This window comes from Mustela putorius, unplaced genomic scaffold, assembly GCF_011764305.1.
Source record: "Mustela putorius furo isolate JIRA1106 unplaced genomic scaffold, ASM1176430v1.1 tig00003834_pilon_pilon_pilon, whole genome shotgun sequence".
Classification (NCBI taxonomy): domain Eukaryota; kingdom Metazoa; phylum Chordata; class Mammalia; order Carnivora; family Mustelidae; genus Mustela; species Mustela putorius.
The window spans coordinates 32,700,233-32,718,947 of record NW_025421987.1 but is presented as its reverse complement, the minus strand read 5'-3'; the positions used below and the strand labels follow the sequence as shown (position 1 = coordinate 32,718,947).

Here is an 18,715-nt window from a genome sequence, read left to right as displayed (position 1 = left end):
TAAAAGAAAGGGGTGGGGGAGAGCAGCAGGTTGGGTTCACACAAGAAAAATATTTCACCAAAACCATTACTTGGAGTCAAGAGGAACTGACTATGGCCAAGTTTTTGCAAGCAGTGGAGCTCAGATTCTGAGGTTTTAGAAGTCGTCACCATTCTCTGGAGTCAAGCCAGGCAGAAGTGGGAGTCCTCCTGGAGAGAAGGGTGGACAGTCTGGTGTAGGGATCCCCTGGGTCACACTGGGAGAGAATGCTCCCCTTCTTGGAAGGAATTTGGAAAGGGGTATATTGCTTCTCAAGGTCAAGAGACCCAGCTGAAAACTAGACCAGACTCACTCACTCCCTTCTTCCTCCCCTCCCTTCCTTCCTCTCATCTCTTCTCCTCTCCTCTCCTCTCCTCTCCTCTCCTCTTACCTTACCTTACCTTACCTTTGGAATCAGGGCTTAAAAGAAGTACTGAAGACACTAAAACCCTTGCTGAAGAGATAAAAGAAACTAAAATTGGGCCAAAATAAAAAATGCTACAACGAGATGGAAAACTGGATGTAATCACACTAAGGACGGAAGAAGCACAGGAATGAATAGGTGATACAGAGGATAAAATTATGGAAACTAATGAATGTGAAAAGAAGAGGGAAAGAAAACTATTAGATCACAAATGTAGACTTAGGTAACTAAGCAACTCTGTAAAGCACAATCATATCTGTATCATAGTAGTCCCAGAAGAAGAGCAGGAAAAAAGGGGCAGATGGTTTATTTGAGCAAATTATAACTGAGAGCTGAGAACATCTCTAATCTGGAGAAGGAAACAGGCATTCAGGTCCAAGAGGCACAGAGATCTCCCCTCAAAATCAACAAAAGAGGCACAAAAACAGATACATAAATCAGTGAAACAGAATTAGAGAACCCAGAAATGGACCCACAACTTTTTGGGGGTTTACCTGACAAAGCAGGGAAGAATATCCAATGGAAAAAAGACAGTCTCTTCAACAAATGGTGTTGGGAAAACTGAACAGCAACATGCAGAAGAATGAAATTGGATCACTTTCTTACACCATATACAAAAAAGAAATTCAAAATGGATGAAACATCTAAATGTGAGACAGGAAGCCATCAAAATCCTAGAGGAAAACACAGGACCTCTTTGACCTTGGCTATAGCAACTTCTTGCTGGACACATCACTGGAGGCAAGGGAAACAAATATAAAAATGGATTTGAGACTTAAAGATCAAAAGCTTTTGCACTGCAAAGGAAACAAACAAAACTAAAAGCCTACAGAATGGGAGTAAATATTTGGAAATGACATATCAAATAAAGGACTAGCATCCCGAATCTATAAAGAACTTAACAAATGCAAAACCCAAAAAGAAAATAATCTGGTTAAGAAATGGGCAGAAAACTTGAACAGATATTTCTCTGAAGAAGACATAGCAACTGGCTAACAGACACATGGAAAGATGCTCAACATCACTCAGCATCAGGGAAATAAAAATCAAAACTACAATGAGATACCACCTCACACCAGTCAGAATGGCTAAAATTAACAACTCAGGAAACAACAGATGTCCGTGAAGATGACGAGAAAGGGGAACCCTCTTATACTGTTGGTGGGAATGCAGACTTGCCAGCCACTCTGGAAAACAGTTGAAAGTTCCTCAAAAAGTTAAAAAAAAAGTTAAAAATAGAACTACCCATTGATTGCACTACTAGGTATTTATCCAAAAGATATAAAAATGCTGATTTGAAGGCGCACATGCAACCCCTCACCCCCAAAGTTTATAGCAACATTATCAACAATAGCCAAACTATGGAGAGAGCCCAAATGTCCATTGATTAATGAACCAATGAAAGAAGATGTATGTGTGTGTATGTATACACACACACGCACACACACACACACACACGTATATATCTATATCTATATCTTTATCTATATCTATAGTGGAATATTATTCAGCCATCAAAAGGAATGAAAATTTTTTTAAGAAATTAACATATAATGTATTATTAGCCCCAGGGGTACAGGTCTGTGAATTGCCAGGTTTACACACTTCACAGCACTCAACCATAGCACATACTTTCCCCAATGTCCATAACCTAACTACTCTCTCCCTGTGCTCAGTTTGTTTTGTGAGATTGAGAGTCTCTTATGGTTTGTCTCTCTCCAGATCCCATCTTGTTTCACTTATTCTTTATAAAGAATGAAATCTTATTTGCAATGATTAGATGGGGCTAGAGTATATTATGCTAAGTGAAATAAACTAGTCAGAGAAAGGCAAATACTTTATGATCTCACTCTTATGTGGAATTTAAGAAAGAAAACAAAATCATATATTGGAAGGGTAAAAAGAAAAGGAGGAGAGAGGGGAAACAAACCATAAGAGACTCTAAACTATAGAGGGGAAAAAAGGGGTTGCTAGAGGGATGGTGGGTGGGAGGATGGGCTAAATGGGTGATGGGTATTAAGGAGGGCACTTGTGGTGATGAGCACCAGGTGTCACATGTAGGTTATTAATCACTAAATCCTATTCCTGAAACCAATACTACACTGAAGGTTAACCAACAAATTTAAATAGAAACTTGGAAAAAAAGAAGAATTCAGTGTTCATAAGTTCAACAGCTTACGTAAAACGGACACATTCCTTAAATGATACAAACTGCCAGAGGTCACTCAAGAAAAATAAATAACCTGAATGGATCTGTAGATCTCTGTAGCTTTCTCTGCATACATAGCATACATGTGTATCTTTTAAACAACCTGCTTTTGCAGGAAAATACTTTTTTCTTTTCCATAACTATTTATTATAAAAGCATTTTTGATGAGTAGTGTGGAACAAAGACCGTTTCTCGGCTTATAAGACATGCAGAGTACAAGAGGCCCATGGAGAATTTTCTCCTAATAGGATAAAGATGACTCAAGGATGGTTGAAGTTTTTTAGATTCTGGTTCTCCTTATATCTTTTGTGTCATTCTACAGAAGTTCCAAATGAAAAACTGAGGGCCTGGGAATTTTCTGTGTCCTTTTTTTGTTGGATGGTCTTGAACAGTTTCTGTCTCTTTAGCAGTGGAGACTGCAGAGAAAAATGTATTCTACCTTTCAGTTATTTTCTATTTATCTTTGAATACCTTGTCTTATGTATCTTAATGAAATATATCAAAGTGAAAACCTGAAGCATCTCACAGAATTTTCTGGGCCTCCCTTCTCTCAAGTTAAGTCCTAGATACATTAGCAGTTCCAATTATTTTGGGGTGTCTTCTGCCCTATGAGGTTTTCCTCTCTTGGCTTCTCTGCCCCTTAACAGAAGTCATGAGACTCCTGGATCAGAGATAAAAGATAGTTTCTTACAGTGATATCAGTAGGCAGGGTGTCATAGCATATTTTTCTAATTTCAGTTCTTCTGACCCTGTCACCCAGAGTTCAACACAAAGAGGGCCAGTTGGCACCTGCACATGCAGCAGTGTGTGTAATTCCCTGGCTTAATTCTTAGCATTTAGCCTCACTCCATAAAACTGCCCTAAGAGGAAAAAAAGGGGCAGACTGTCTGCTCACTTCTCTACGGTTCCAGTGTCTCTGTGATCTTGGCTCCTCAAGTTCTAGTAGCTTCAGCCAGTTTATAATGCCTTTAATCATAAGGTTCTTTCTTTTCTTTTCCCTCCCTTCCATCCTTCCTTCCTTCCTTTCCTTCCTCCCTCCCTCCCTTTCTTTGTCTTCCTTCCCCCTCCCCCCTCTTCCCCCTCCCCCTTTCCCTCTTTCTTCCCTCCTCCTCCTCCTCCTCTTCTTCTTCTAAATCTGGCTCTTCTACATTTTTTCTAGAGGAGTATTGGCTTCTGAAATAATTCCCCCTTTGCTGCTTGCAAGATTCTGTAATTTAGTCATACTTCAAATTATATCACATAGTAGTTTCTTATTTATTTCTTTAGGAATGTAAGTGCTGGAAAATCAGGTTACTTTGGCATATTCTCTGTTGAATCCCCAGTGCCTTGAAAAGCATATAACAACTAGTTAACATTTAATAATATTGAATAAATAGGCAGCTGGATCCATTGAAATGAAAAACAATAAAACCACAATTAAAAAAATTTACAGCTAAATGCTTACCGATGTATATCTAGTAGTTTCTACTACTTATATCTCTGTTGATATATATTTTCTCAGTAAAAATAGTTCATATTTTCATAATAGTTCATAGTTTTAGCACATGGGTTTATTAGTACACAGATATGTCTTTAGTTCTAATTAGGAGGAGCTGCATAAGGGTTCTGTGAGTTTAAAAATAAATATTTTTTGTCTATGACCTAAAAGAAGGTGTAAATGAATAGAGGTTTTTTTATGTACATGTCCTATTTCTTCCTCTCTTTGTGGAATACTTTCAACACTCTGCAGCTTCATGCTTGCTCCCTTCTAACTTTGATCAAAAGCTGTATTCATTTTGGACCCAGTTAAAAAGTAACCTTTCATAAGGTCTATGGCATTTTTCTGGTGATTCAGTTACTCTCATCTCCATCTCCCACAGTTCTGTGTGGGTTCTTCTGTTATAGTCCCTATTACATTCTCTTTATTATTTTTTTTTTAAGATTTTATTTATTTATTTGTCAGAGACAGAGGGAGAGAGAGCAAGTGAGCACAGGCAGACAGAGAGGCAGGCAGAGGCAGAGGGAGAAGCAGGCTCCCTGCCGAGCAAGGATCTTGATGTGGGACTCGATCCCAGGACCCTGGGATCATGACCTGAGCCAAAGGCAGCTGCTTAACCAACTGAGCCACCCAGGCGTCCCTATTACATTCTCTTTAGTTAATTGCTTGCATGTTTGGTTTCCTACCCGATTACTGAATTTTGTAGGGTTTTTTGTTTTTAATAAAATAAAATATCTTTGGGTCCCTTAGTACCCACACATCAACACTCGAAATATCTTAGAAAATGTTGATTGGATGCTTTAGTAAGCTTAGAAGGTTATCAATCTCAGGATTATGTGCATTTTTTTAAAGACAATAACAAAATGAAACTAATTTTGGAATTTTGGTGAGCAATCAATTGTGTATAGGAGCTGTGGGAGAAGAGGAGGCTTTCTGAGAACCAGTGGACTCCAATATTCTGTTTATTCCTGAGCTTGCATACTTCAAATCTTCTTTCATAACTAATATCCTTGGAATCAGCCTTAACTTTTAGGGAGGGTGTATGGGCTGTCATCTAGCTGGTGTGATTTTAAGAGAACCAACAAGATTTTCCCCTAACTCCTCTGTTTGTGTTTGAAATTCCACGTATAGTGATCTTTTGCCTGGTTTTAGGTTTGCAATCATCCTGTAGAGCAATCTTAAACAAAAATGTTTATATTTAGGATATATATCAGTTTACGAACCCACATAATGTCTGTTTGTGATAAAAGATCTGGTCAGGTGAAATGATGCATGCCTGAAGAGGGGTATGGGCAGCAAAAAGGCCGAGCAGATATAGTAAGGGTAACAAAAGGGGAAACTAAGGACCAATGGAGAACTATTGACACCTTGTCAAAGTTTAATCTTCTCTTGAGATTCTATTTTTATATTGTATCCTCTTAATCTGCCACAATAGAACAAAGGAAAAGCTAATGCATATAATGCTCTAAACATCTCAAGTGTTTCTTTAGTGGAATATTGTGTTATGGTTCACATGTAGAAAAAGTTAGGGTTTTGTAAAGCTTGTGAAGGCCATTTAGTATGAGAATAAATTTACAGAGAAATGAAATGTTTTCTGATTTAACTACTCAAATCACATACAGTATTTTATCTTACTTTGCTCTTATTATTACCAAATTTAATTATAACAGTTTAATGTAAATAATTTAATTATCTATACATTTTGGTTTGCTTATCCATACGTTGATAGCAGTTTAAGTATCTTGGGCCATGAGTACTGTCATTTGGCAATGATGTGGCTCTATACTTGAAAAAGAATATGCTTTTGTAAACTGGCTGCTTTGTCTATCACTGGCAATACTTAGAGGCTATAGATAAATGTAAAAGGATGGTGATGCTAGGGTTATTTAAGTTGGCTACAACCATTAATATCTACAAGCCTTTCTCTACACATGCCTACAAGACAGACCCATGTGTTCCATATGTATGACATAGTTAAATAAGCATTACTTTTGTGAGAAAAAAAATCTGTATTTTTGCACTAAAGTTTATTTACATAATGAGATGTCAGCTCACACCTGTTAGGATGGCTATTATTTATTTATTTTTTTTTAAAGATAGCAAGTGTTAGTGAGGTTGTAAAGATATTACCCCTATGCTCTGTTGGTAGGAATATAAAATGATGTAGCCACTATGAAAAATATCATGGAGGGTCCTCAAAAAATTGGAACTGGAGCTACCATATAATTAGGCAATCCTTTTTTTTTTTTTAATTTTATTTATTTGACAGAGATCACAAATAGGCAGAGAGGCAAGCAGCAGGGGTGGGGGGGGGGGGAAGCAGGCTCCCTGCCTAGCAGAGAGCCCGATGCGGGACTCAATCCTAGGACCCTGAGATCATGACCTGAGCTGAAGGCAGAGGCTTAACCCGCTGAGCCAACCAGGCAGCCTGGCAATCCCTTTTCTGGGTATTTAATTAAAAGAATTGAAACTGGGCCTTAGAAGAGACAGCTGTGCTCCCATGTTCATTGCATTATTCACCATAGCCAACTTAGGGAAACAACCCAAATATCCACATGGTTAAATAAAATGTGGTAAGAGCACTTAATCTCATAGTAAGTGTTCTTAACACACACACATACACAAGCAGATGAACACAAGGAAGCTTTTCTATGCAGTTAGGGTGAGGGTTAAATTAGGTAATGTACACAAAGTACAATACTGGTAGACAACAAACATTTAATAAATAATAGTTAATGTTAGTATTATGGTTAAACAATATTTCCCCCCTCCTCCTATTTCCATAAAGAAGGGAAAATTAACACTTTATTTCAGGAGGAAAGCTTATGGTAGGTTAGGAGAGAGCTTCTATCTTCTGTGTTTGCTCCTACCCATAGATGAAAGACTGGCAAATTTTGTATTAGGAATTCTCAATTTCTTTCTTTTTTTTTTTTTTTTTAAGATTTTATTTATTTATTTATTTGACAGACAGAGATCACAAGCAGACAGAGAGGCAGGCAGAGAGAGAGAGGGAAGGAAGCAGGCTCCCTGCAGAGGAGAGAGCCCGACGCAGGGCTCAATCCCAGGACCCCAGGATCATGACCTGAGCTGAAGGCAGAGGCTCCAACCCACTGAGCCACCCAGGCGCCCCAGGAATTCTCAATTTCTTATGTGCACAGCCTACCTCCTTCTTACTTTTCAGATCCAGTTTGCCCAGAGGGCATCAAATTGTGGATTCTCTCCATCTTGCCTGCCTTTTGCTTGCTCTTGTCCAGCTATGCCAGTATCTAATTTAGAATGAAGTCTAGAGCTCATTTGACTGCAGATCTTGAACCACATTCTGCAATCAGCTTTATCAGGAGTAAGCATGATAATGTTATCTCCATCTGTCTAACTTTCCTCTCTCTATTTGTTTTGAAGTGGAACATGAAAAGTGAAAGGGTTATTTGTTTGTCCTCTAACTCCCCCAGGTTTCTGTTTTCCAAACCATTTTGCTGTGTCCTTGGGTGCTGTTAACTGCAGGTATGGTGGTGGAATTTCTTTACATTTGGAGTCTCAGGCATTGCTTCTCCCATTGTTAGCCGCTGCCTTGCCAGACAATAGCCATGGCCCCTGTTGGACTGCTTCCACAAAGGCCTTTGGCCCTGGTCCTAACACAGCTGCAGGCTGATGTGGGAGATGCTGCTACCTCAACACTTTGTTAGTGTTTGTTACTGCCCCTTCCACTGTTGTCATCACAGAGAAGTGTCTGCTGTGCCCTGCATCAGAAAGGTACAGGCCGGGGCGCCTGGGTGGCTCAGTGGATTAAGCCGCTGCCTTCTGCTCAGGTCACCATCTCGGTGTCCTGGGATTGAGCCCCGCATCAGGCTCTCTGCTCAGCGGGGAGTCTGCTTCCCCCTCTGTCTCTGCCTGCCTCTCTGCCTACTTGTGATCTCTCTCTCTGTCAAATAAAATAAATAAAATCTTAAAAAAAAAAAAAAAGAAAGGTACAGGCCATGCTGCTCAAGAAGGAGTATCCTGTAGTCCCAGGAACCATACATAGGTGCCAGAACGCTCTTCTGCAAAAGAAGTAAGATGCTTCTCCAAATATTCAGGCTATATGTTGTGTCTAATCTACCTACATTGGAAGAATGATTACTTTCCCATTCCCACATAGATTCCCCCCGGTCAAATGTGCAGATTTCCTCCTCTGAAGCACTTCCATTACCCGAGTAGGAACATTTAATCCCTCCCTTTTAGGGATCTTCTCTATTATAATGAGAAGAACCCTCCTCTCAAGGTTTAGCTGACAGCTGCCGAAATGAAGAGCCTGGTCAGAGATTGTGCAGCCAGAAGCAAAAACATATTGTCAGTCATGCAGGAATTTCTTGGCCCGTGTTTTGTGCAAACAGCTGCTGCATTTTCAGTTTTGAACTTGGCAGACCTCATTTTAAATATGCATTGCCAAAAATTATGGCTCATTTACTTATTTTCCCTTCTCCCAATTGGAAAAGAAGAAAGGGTCAAATAGAGAGCTAAAATGGGGTCAATGTGGAGTTGAACTTCTAGCAAATGACACTGTTTACTTATCAGCATCAGATGTTTCTAGAGTACTCATGTGGCCAGTTTCATTTATGTGTGTGTGTATGTGTGTGTATGTATGTATATATAATGTATGTACTTGTGTATTTATGTAGCAAATCATACACAGGTTTTAACAGAGAAGACAAGCATGAAATTAAAGGTTTGTGTTGGTTTACTAATTCCTAGGGAGATTTCTCATCTAGTAAAATGTATAATCCCTTCTCACTTTGCAATGGTATTTATTTCCTTTCCTAAAATGCCTCCTATTAGGTACCCTTACAATGATTCCTCCCAGTTGATTTGTTTGTGTTACTAAAAAAAAATAATAATAATAAGGTAGAGAATTTATGATGTATGTGGGAATCAAAAATGCCCACTCTCTTTCACTGCCATTCATTTTTTGGTAACTGTAGTTGCTGTGGACATAGTTCTGGTGGTCTGTGTTCCCGAACCTCCTTTCCTTGGAACAGTCTTTCCCTTCCAGTGCACTTTCCATATTACCATTGCTGATTGAGATCAAAATGTAAATCTGGCCATGTCACACTCATCTGTGTTCAAACTTGTTGGTTCCCGATTTCCTGCAGAATAAACCTACTCTTTATCCTAACACAAAAGGAAGGCCCTTCAATATCTAAGGTAAAACTTTCCAGTCTGCTACCCTGGAGCTCCTCTTTCTTGCCTCCTCCCTAATTCTTCCTCATTCGTTCCTCCCCTGGTACCCAGGATTCTAATTAAATGCTCTTTTTGGAACAAAGCTTGCGTTTCCACACCTCTGAGAATTTCCTCATGATATTTGCATCAGATATTACCTCTGGGTTCTTTCTCTCCCTTGTCGGCTTGGAGAATTCATACTCATCCTTCAGGACCCAGCACAGATGATATCTCATTATGAAGCCCTCAAGTTAATTGTACAATGCTTCTTTGTTTGCGTGTTTGTCTAACTAGTTGTGAGCTTTTCAAGGGGGAGATAATAGTTTATTCATCAGGTTCCTTCCTAGGACTTATGCCCTTGAATTGGAACGGGAGGAGGGAGAAGAAAACTGAAGTTTAGCTTCTTACACAGAGGCCTGCAAAAGCAGTGCTCCCTCTTTCTGTTTGTTATCACAAGAGGTCTAAATTGTAGCCTAAGGGCCCAGCATGGGTGGGTGGTAGCCTCCAGGGTCTCTGCTGCAAGCAACTCCCTAACGTATGCTAGTTCCTGAGAGATTCTGCCTCATCTGAAGCGATGTGGTGCTCAGGCTCCTCCCCTCTGGGGCTGAGCTCTGGCAGGCGAGATTTGGTCCCTGACCAGCCTGGAGTCTCAGCCTTCTTTTCCCTCAGGGGCTTAGTTGCATGGACTGAAGGCACTGTCTGCTTTACTATAAAAAACGAGGACTCCATGTAGCTTCCTCGCCCCTCTTTTCCTGGGCTGATTTCCCAGGTTCTTTCTCCTCAGTACTAATAAATTAATTCTTTCTACTCTCATAACAATCCTATGCAATATATACTGTTACTGTCCTAATTTTCTAGAAGAGGAAACTGTCACAGAGAGAAGTCAACCAGCCACGATTCACACCCAAGCCGTCTGGCATCTGAGTTCACACTCCTACCTGGTGTACTGTGGAGCCTTTTACATAAACTTCATGCTCAAATCAGGAGATCATTTGTTTGCCTATAACAGGACAGTTAATTTATATATATATATATATATGATCGATATGAAATACATATATTCATTGAATTGTTGAATCCTTGTAACACATGTGAAAAATGGTTAGAATGGTGATTCAAATCCTGGTTTTATTATTCTAAAGTAAATGATCTTTTCACTTATATACTAACTGTTTTTGAAGATTTATTTTGAAAGGAATAGTAACTATTCCCCACTTTACAAAAACTATTCCCCACTTTATCCATAACAAGGGTGAATGTAGTAAGGATGAATAATTTTAGGCCTTGAAAGGATATCTTGTGCACTGGCATCTTGTCTTTTTTCCAGCCCATAGTACCAAAAGGACTGACTTTAAAAAAAAAAAAAAAAGGCAGACTGAGTGAAAGCATCAGAATTTTTATTCCAGTGACTCAATTCCCATTGTATCAAGTAGACCAAAATGGATAAGTTGAATGTTGTACTTTCAGCAACTCAGTTATTGAACGTATCGGCAGAAACCCACTCTGTCAGATTTGCTGTGGAGGTATGAACATTTATCTGTTTATGCTCTGTCATTATAACTGGTTTTTGCATTTTAAACAGATAATCAAATTAGCACATTAAAGTGATATGCCTGTTTCTCATAGAACATTTGTATTATGTACTATAGTATGTGTTTTCATCATTTATTTTAATCATGTTTTTCACTCAGCAGGTTAAAATGAAAGTTATTGAAATCAGAAAGTGTAGCATCAAATCACTGTAATTATTTCAAATAGATTACAGTTGTTATCCCCTAGAGAGATGTTCTCATATATTTTTGTTTTTCAGTTTGTTCTGTGAGGCCCCCCCTCCTTTAATTTTTTTTCTATTAAAAAATGTGTTAGGTTACTACATCAATTGATGCTAGAATCTTTTTTCTTTGTTTTGTCTGGATACCATTTTCCCAGATTTTCTAGCTTCCCTACAAATTTTGCCTCTGGACACAGCCATGAAGAATGACAACTTTTCTCTCTCCATTTCCAGAGGAAATTGTAGTGTGGTCATGGAGAGAAGAGGAAAGGACCTGACTTTTGGTATAAATGCCATTGGCGCTGTGAATGAATGTTTCTCTGGCATTGGAAAGGTGGTGGTGGGTGGCAAGACTCCAGAACCAGGCATCCCTGAAAAGACCTATCACATGACAGATAATCGTAGTCTCTGCTGTGAATTATAAACCCAAATAAAGCACTTCTTTGAGTTCTCTGGCACATTTGCAACCGATGGCTTTGCTTAAATGAATGTAGTGGCAGTGGATCCATTGCCTGGGCTCATTGCTTATCTCTGTACCAGAAGATTATCTAGCTTGTGTATCACCTGTGACCTCAGGGATGTCAGTGCTTTATTCTGTGGTCCGTTCATCCTGGTCATTGTCCCTTGTCAGTGAGACAATCATAGAGTTCCATCTGGACAAAGATAGAAGCATTTTCACCTTGAGTTTGTATTTCTTAAAAAACTTTCAAGGATAAAGAGAAGTTGTATTGGCTTTGAAGAGACATATCTGGTGTTTGGCTGGAGGCCAGATATTTCTTCTCTTGAGTTTTTAGATCACTGTACAAGTTTCTGAGTTTTATAATTAGTATGCATTTGATAAAAGTGACTTACCTAAAGTTTTGGGGAGAATCCTTTGTTTAGGTACAGCAGAGGATTTTCAGCTCAGTACTACAGATGATATACTGACTATAAGAGAAGTTAAGTTTTTGATTCAAGGTTGCTAGCTAATTCATGGTAGATTTGGAGTAGAACTAACATCCTTTGACCTTTTGTTAGGTATTCTTTCCTTTATATCACACTTTTTAAGGATGTTTAGTGCATCTGAAAATTAAAGTATTATTTGAATCTGCTTAAACTAAAGACAACTACTTGTTCTCTAATATCCATTATCCTCTTATCTAATAGTAGAACCCCTAATTTTAACTTGGCACATAACCACTTGGAATAAAGACTACCTGTCTCAGCCTTCCTTTAAGTTATAGGTAGTTCTTTTTTTCTTTTTTTTTTAAGATTTTATTCATTTATTTAACATAGAGAGAGAGAGACAAATCACAAGTAGGCAGAGAGAGAGGAGGGAGCAGGCTCCCTGCCAAGTAGAGAGGCAGATGTGGGGCTCGATCCCAGGACCCTGAGACCATGACCTGAGCCGAAGACAGAGGCTTAACCCACTGAGCCACCTAGGCGCCCCAAGTTATTGGTATTTCTTGAGTAAATATTTTCCAATGGGCAAGAAATGTGTACAACTGCTTGGTCACCCCTTAACAGGAAAAGCCCTAACCTTACATTTCCCTTTTCCCACTCCCACTCACAAGAGTAGTCATGTGGATGCTACTGAGAAAGGTAAAATCCTGAAGACAGAGGAGTTAATAGGAACGTGGGTACCTGATACTGCGGAACCATCCTGCCAGCCTATTTGCTTAGCAATAGACTTTTATGCAAGAGAGATAAACATTTACCTTGTTTTAATCACTGATAATTTAGATCTCAGTTATAGCAACTGAACATACAGCACAATTTAATCATTTGCAAATTTAATGCTACAAGTTAATATTTTATAACCATCAAATTTAAACACAATATATTGGACATTAATACCTGTGTAAATATCTGGAAGTCTTGGAATTTAACTGCTATCATCAGTTCTGTTTCAGGAGTCCTTACAATAGTGTATAGCTCTGATGTCTCTTTAGTATTTTCTACCGCGCTCCTCTCAGTCAGTCTAGCCGTACATTTATGTTCTTCCTAACATTCCAGACACACTACATCCTCCTTCCTTGGGGTATATGTTGTTTTGTTGTTGCTGTTAGTTTTTGGGTTTTATCCCTCTCCTGCAAATCTCTTTGTTTAGCCATCTACATATATCTCTGTTTCTATAGTCTTAGAATTTTGCTCAGTTGTTAACTTTCCATTAAATCCTTCCGTGACCCCTTCAGTAAATTTTATTCTCCATTGCCTTGGTACTCATGTCCCCTTTGTACACTTAATTTTTCTGCCTATAATTTGTTTCCTTTTTTTCCCCCCTTCTCACTGAAATACTAGCTCTATGAGAGCAGGGACTTTCCCTGTTCAACCCATTGCTGTGTCCTCGGCACGCTTTCTGACACCTAGAAATCACTGGATGAATACCTAATAAATAGATATATGAGTCAACCTTTAAGTGTTTGGATAGATATAAATGATGTTATGATCTTTTTAAGGGTGATAATATTCTGATAACTCATGTTGTTTCCTGAAATATCTATAAAAGGAATATGTTGGCTCTTCTAGAGGTAAAATCTCTTTCAGTGAAACCGTGACTGATGAAAATTTCATAGACTGGTAGGAAAGCTCATTCATTCACATGCCATACTGAATTTCCTTAACACACTACAAATGTCTGATCTTGAAATTATTAGAAAAAACACTAAAACTGTGAGGTTTTTAGGAAACCATTTGTCACATGCATTCCACACAAAAAAATCACATTTTAGTATTATATTTCTTATCTTCATTTTCCCAGAGTAAGAAATCTATGCTAAATCGGCTGTGAAAATAAAAGCAAATGCAGAACAAATAATCCTTTCTTGTAATGCACTAATCAGTGGCCTAGCACTGTATCAAGAAGACTCTATTTCAGTTCTAGAACTGTCACATTAGTCTATTTTTGTAAGTCAAATTAAATCCAGCCTGAGGTTATACTAGAAATTCAGTATCAGGGTTTTGTTGTTGTTATTTTTAAGAGGAGTGGGTAGGGACAGAAGGGGAGAGAATCTTAAGTAGGCTCCATACCCAGCATGAACTGGATGTGGGACTTGATCTCACAACTCTGAGATCATCACTTGAACTGAAGTCAAGAGTCCCACCCTTAACCAACTGAGCCACCCAGGTGCCTCATCCGCTATCAAGAATTTTTAAAATCCCTCCCCCCATTGAAGAACTTTGGGTTTATGTAGATCTGGAAAGCTAGAAACAGGGCTCATTCCTCGCCTGCAGTCATTGCAATCCACACCACCAACAACACGAGATACCATATTCAGTTCCATCCCTAGTTTCCTGCTCTGTTGTGGGCTCTGCTGCTCTGCATGGGTTGGTGCTCTTCCACACAGCAGTGCTCCCTGCTGACACGGCCCCAAATCGTGGTGTTAAGTTTTCTTACCCCATCAGCACCTATCACTTTTCCCCCTAGAAACGTTTGTTTTTATCCATAGTAGGGACTTTCAAAATCTTGTTCTCTTTCTTATTTACAGGAAGAATATTTCCATATTTCCAATATACTCCATAATCTCTGTGTGAGCTGTAAAGGGCCATGTTGTCATTACTTAAAGTCTTCAAAACTAAAACTCTTAATTTCATCTCTAATTAGGATACAACTATAAGGAGTTTAAGAATTTTAAGGAGATATTTTAGTGTAAGGAAAAATTGTGGAAGACTTTGAAATGGGCAAACAAGATTATGAATTGCTCTATGTAGTGTACCCTTTCTGGCTATCTCTGTCTTTTGTTTTCTTTGAACTATGTTACAAAGCTATTTTCAGAAAACTAGGAAGAATGCAAGTAATTTCTGTCCACATAAATTCAAATGAAAATGTGTCAGGTTGAATGTGATTGATTATTGCCATGTAGATACTGACTAGTTTTACATCTGTTTGTAAATGCATTTTGGATTCCTGATTGCCTGTATATGGGAGTGATTTATATTCATTCTTAGTGCATCCAAAGTAGCCCAAAACAAAACAGAACAAAATAAACATTAACAACCGGGACACCTGGGTGTCTCGGCCAGTTAAGTGTCTGCCTTTGGCTCAGATCATGATCCCAGAACGCTGGGATCCAGTCCCAGCATGGTCTCCTTGCTCAGTGGGGAGCCTGCTTCTCTCTCTCTGCCTGCTTGTCCCCCTGCTTGTGTTCCATCTCTGACAAATAGAATCTTAAAAAACTAAACATTAACAACAAAGAAGGCCATTAATCAGTTTTTCCAACTCATCATTCTCTAGTCTTTTTATGTCAGAATTCTGAGCTGTAGTAATGCTCCCTAAACAGTTGAAGTATGCTATAGATATATATGATATTCATAAGGAAAGAACATCTTTGTCTTACTGATCCTTTGCTGCATACTAAGAAAAGTTTAAAATTGATACATATATATGGAAGGTAAAAATAGCAATGTTCAATAAAACTTAAAAAAAAACTATAATTAATTTAAATTATATTAAAAGAGAAAGTGTGGAATTTCATTCCAGGTCTGGGCTAAATTTAACTTTTGTATACGAAAATTAACATATTTAGCATATTTTTTTAAGAAAAAAATAAAGTATATTAATGTAAAAATGATTTCCAGGGCCTATATCCACAGTCTTAGGAATAGGATGGTGATTCCTGTCCTCAAAAATCTCAGCTTCTTATGTTTATATGTAAAAACCCTGTTAATTATATCCTGCATCATCCTTATCTGTTCATGAAATGTTTCCAAAGCCAAGACAGGTAATTGATTAACTTTAAGGGAATTTAGGATTGAGAAATTATATGTAGCTCTCAGCAGATGTATCCAAAATATTTTTATTTTCCACTTACCTTCCTCAAATTATTCTATGATAGAGATAATTTAAGATAGTTTTCATTGTTTCCATTGTTACTTAAAAGGCCTCTCAGTAAGCAGTAAAAGCTATAACTGATTTTTCGTATTTCATATCCACTTGATTTTTCCCTACCCATCATCCTGGAAAGATTTTGTTCATTATTAAAACAGATCAGCATTGAAGATGTTTCAAAAAAAGAAAAAAAAGACGAAAAACACTAAAAAATAAAAATACTAATAATCTAGAGCCTACAAATTTATTTTACAAATGATCAAAAGTTGACCAATGATACAACAGAGAATGATGTTTAATCATTTTGTTGAGACAGAAATAAAAGGAGTTATGTTGAAATCACACACTCAGGTGTACCTGGGTGTCTCAGTAGATTAAGTGGATGCCTTTGACTCAGGTCATGATCCCAGAATTCTGGGATCAAGCTCTGCATTGGGCTCCCTGCTCAGAGGGGAGCCTGCTTGCCACTCCCTGGGCTTGTTTTCTCTCTCTCTCTCTCTGTCAAATAAGTAAATCTTAAAAAAAAAAAAAAAAAAAAAAAAAAAAAAAAAAAGAATCACACACTCAAAATAATTCTTATGATAAGCAGCATGATTAAGAGAATTTCTGAATGGATAGAAATATGATTACATTAAGACATGTGACTTTTCAGGATAACGTTAACAAAGTTTTCAGTGTCTTAAAAATTCAAAAGTCATTTAAAATTAGCTGAGATTGGAACATTGTCACATACATTTAGAACTAGATAAACAAAGGATAATAAATTGGAAGAGCAATAGAGATGATTAAAATGCTTTGATTGGAGGGAGATTAAAATGCGATAACTATAACTGAGTAACTAGTAAAAAAACGTATTTCATTAAGATTGGATTTATAAGATGGGTAACGTTTTTAAGGTCACTGTGTAAGTAAGATTTAATAATCTGCTCCAAATGCATCTTGTGAAAATAGGAATACCAGCTAATTGGAGTAAACTGTTAGGGAATGATTTATGTAGTATATTTTCTGAATAAAGTTTTATAGCTTTGTGCAGTGGCAGTATCATAGCCGATGAGGTTTATCCAAGGTGCAATTATAGCTAATTGAAAATAAAGTTTTTTTAAAAAAACCTCTTTCATGTTCATTGTGTTTTAGAAAAAGCTGGATGTGGCGGCAGCTAGGTGATGCAGTCAGTTGAGCATCTGACTCTTGGTTTCAGCTGAGGTTGTGATCTGAGGGTCTTGAAATTGAGCCCAGTTTCAGGCTCCCCACTCAGCCCAGGGTCTGCTTGAGACTCTCTCCTTCTCGCTTTGCCTCTCATGCTTGTGTTCACGCATCTCTTTCTTTATCTCTAAAATAAATAAATCTAAAAAAAAGAAAAAGAAAAGGAAAAGGATGTGAATACAAATAAATTCATTTTGACTGCTTATTGAAGGTTTATTCAATACCAGACACCAGCCAAATAAGTTTTTATGTTGCACCTCGTTTAATCCACACAGTGTTTCTATGAAATGGCATTAAATTCTTCAGTCTCCTTTAGGTATGCTCATGTCAGCATTAGGTCCTAACTGTAGCAGTGCATCTGCTGGTTTTTTTTTTTTTTTTTTTTTGAAAGATTTTGTTTGTTTATTTTAGAGAGAGAGATAAAGCACAAGTGGTGGGAGGGGCAGAAAAAGAGGGAGAGAGAATCCCAAGCGGACTCTGTGCTGGGCATGGAGCCCAATGCGGGGCTTGATCTCAGAACTCTGAGATCATGATCTGAGCCAGAATCAAGAGTTGGCCTCTTAACCACCTGAGCCACCCAGGTACCCCTCTCCTTTTATTCTTTTATCCTTCATCCATCTCTGTCCCCTCACATAGGTATCATGCATTGTTATGTACCTCAGAGAAGACAATCCAGTCTAAACATGAAATCACTACTTTAGTTTAAAAAAAAAAAAAAATATATATATATATATATATATATATATATATATATATATATGTTTTGTACCTTAATCAGGGCAATTTTTAGTACTTTTCAGCACATCTTATGTGCTAGTTACTGCCCTAACCCTTTTCCATATATTATATAAGCATCCTGATAATTATGTGTGATGGATATTATGATCATCCCTAGTTTTCTCACTGGAGAGCACAGGGTCAGACAAGTTATGCAAATCATCTAGGGTTACAAAATAGGAGGTGGCAGATCTGGGATTATTGTTCTCTTTGTACGACTTCAAAGCTTGTTCTCTGAATTTTTTATAGTATATCCCATCTCTGGAAATTGTATGGTACTCCAGTTTTATACACACACACACACACACACACTCACACACACACACACATTTGAAGTAAAATTTATATATAGTGAATATGGGGAAATTAAGTGTACAGTTCAATGAGTTTTAGTAAATGGATGTGTCTGTGTAATCACCACATAGTCAAGATATAGAACACATAAATCACTTCAGAAAACTCCCTCACTCTCCTTTAAGGCAATCCACAACCAAATAGGTAAACATTGTTCTGATAAGTATTACCATGGAGTAGTTTTTTCCTCCCCTTGAGCTTCATATAAATAGAACAATATAGTATATACTTTTTTATGTCTGGCTGCTTTCACTCACCATAATGTCTCTACGATTCATCCATGTTGTGGTGCTCAGTTTGGCACATTCATCCTTGGTGTGTATATGAGTAGTTTGTTATTTTTTCAATATCGTATTGCATATCTTTGTTAATTTTTATGTAAGGATATTTTGGTTATAATGCTCTTCTTATAAATGAACTTTTTTGTTCTCTAAATTTCTTTTCTTTTTTTTGCTGCTACTGTAGTGAAATACCATTGAATT

The 18,715-nt window shown here is 37.8% G+C and overlaps 1 non-coding gene across 1 annotated transcript; it reads left to right on the top strand.

The window, feature by feature from the left end:
- The first annotated feature begins 16,920 nt into the window (after positions 1 to 16,920).
- On the top strand, positions 16,921 to 17,058 carry LOC123394572. Its single transcript, XR_006609331.1, has one exon. It is a non-coding gene; the product is annotated as a U4 spliceosomal RNA (small nuclear RNA).
- Positions 17,059 to 18,715: the final 1,657 nt, after the last annotated feature.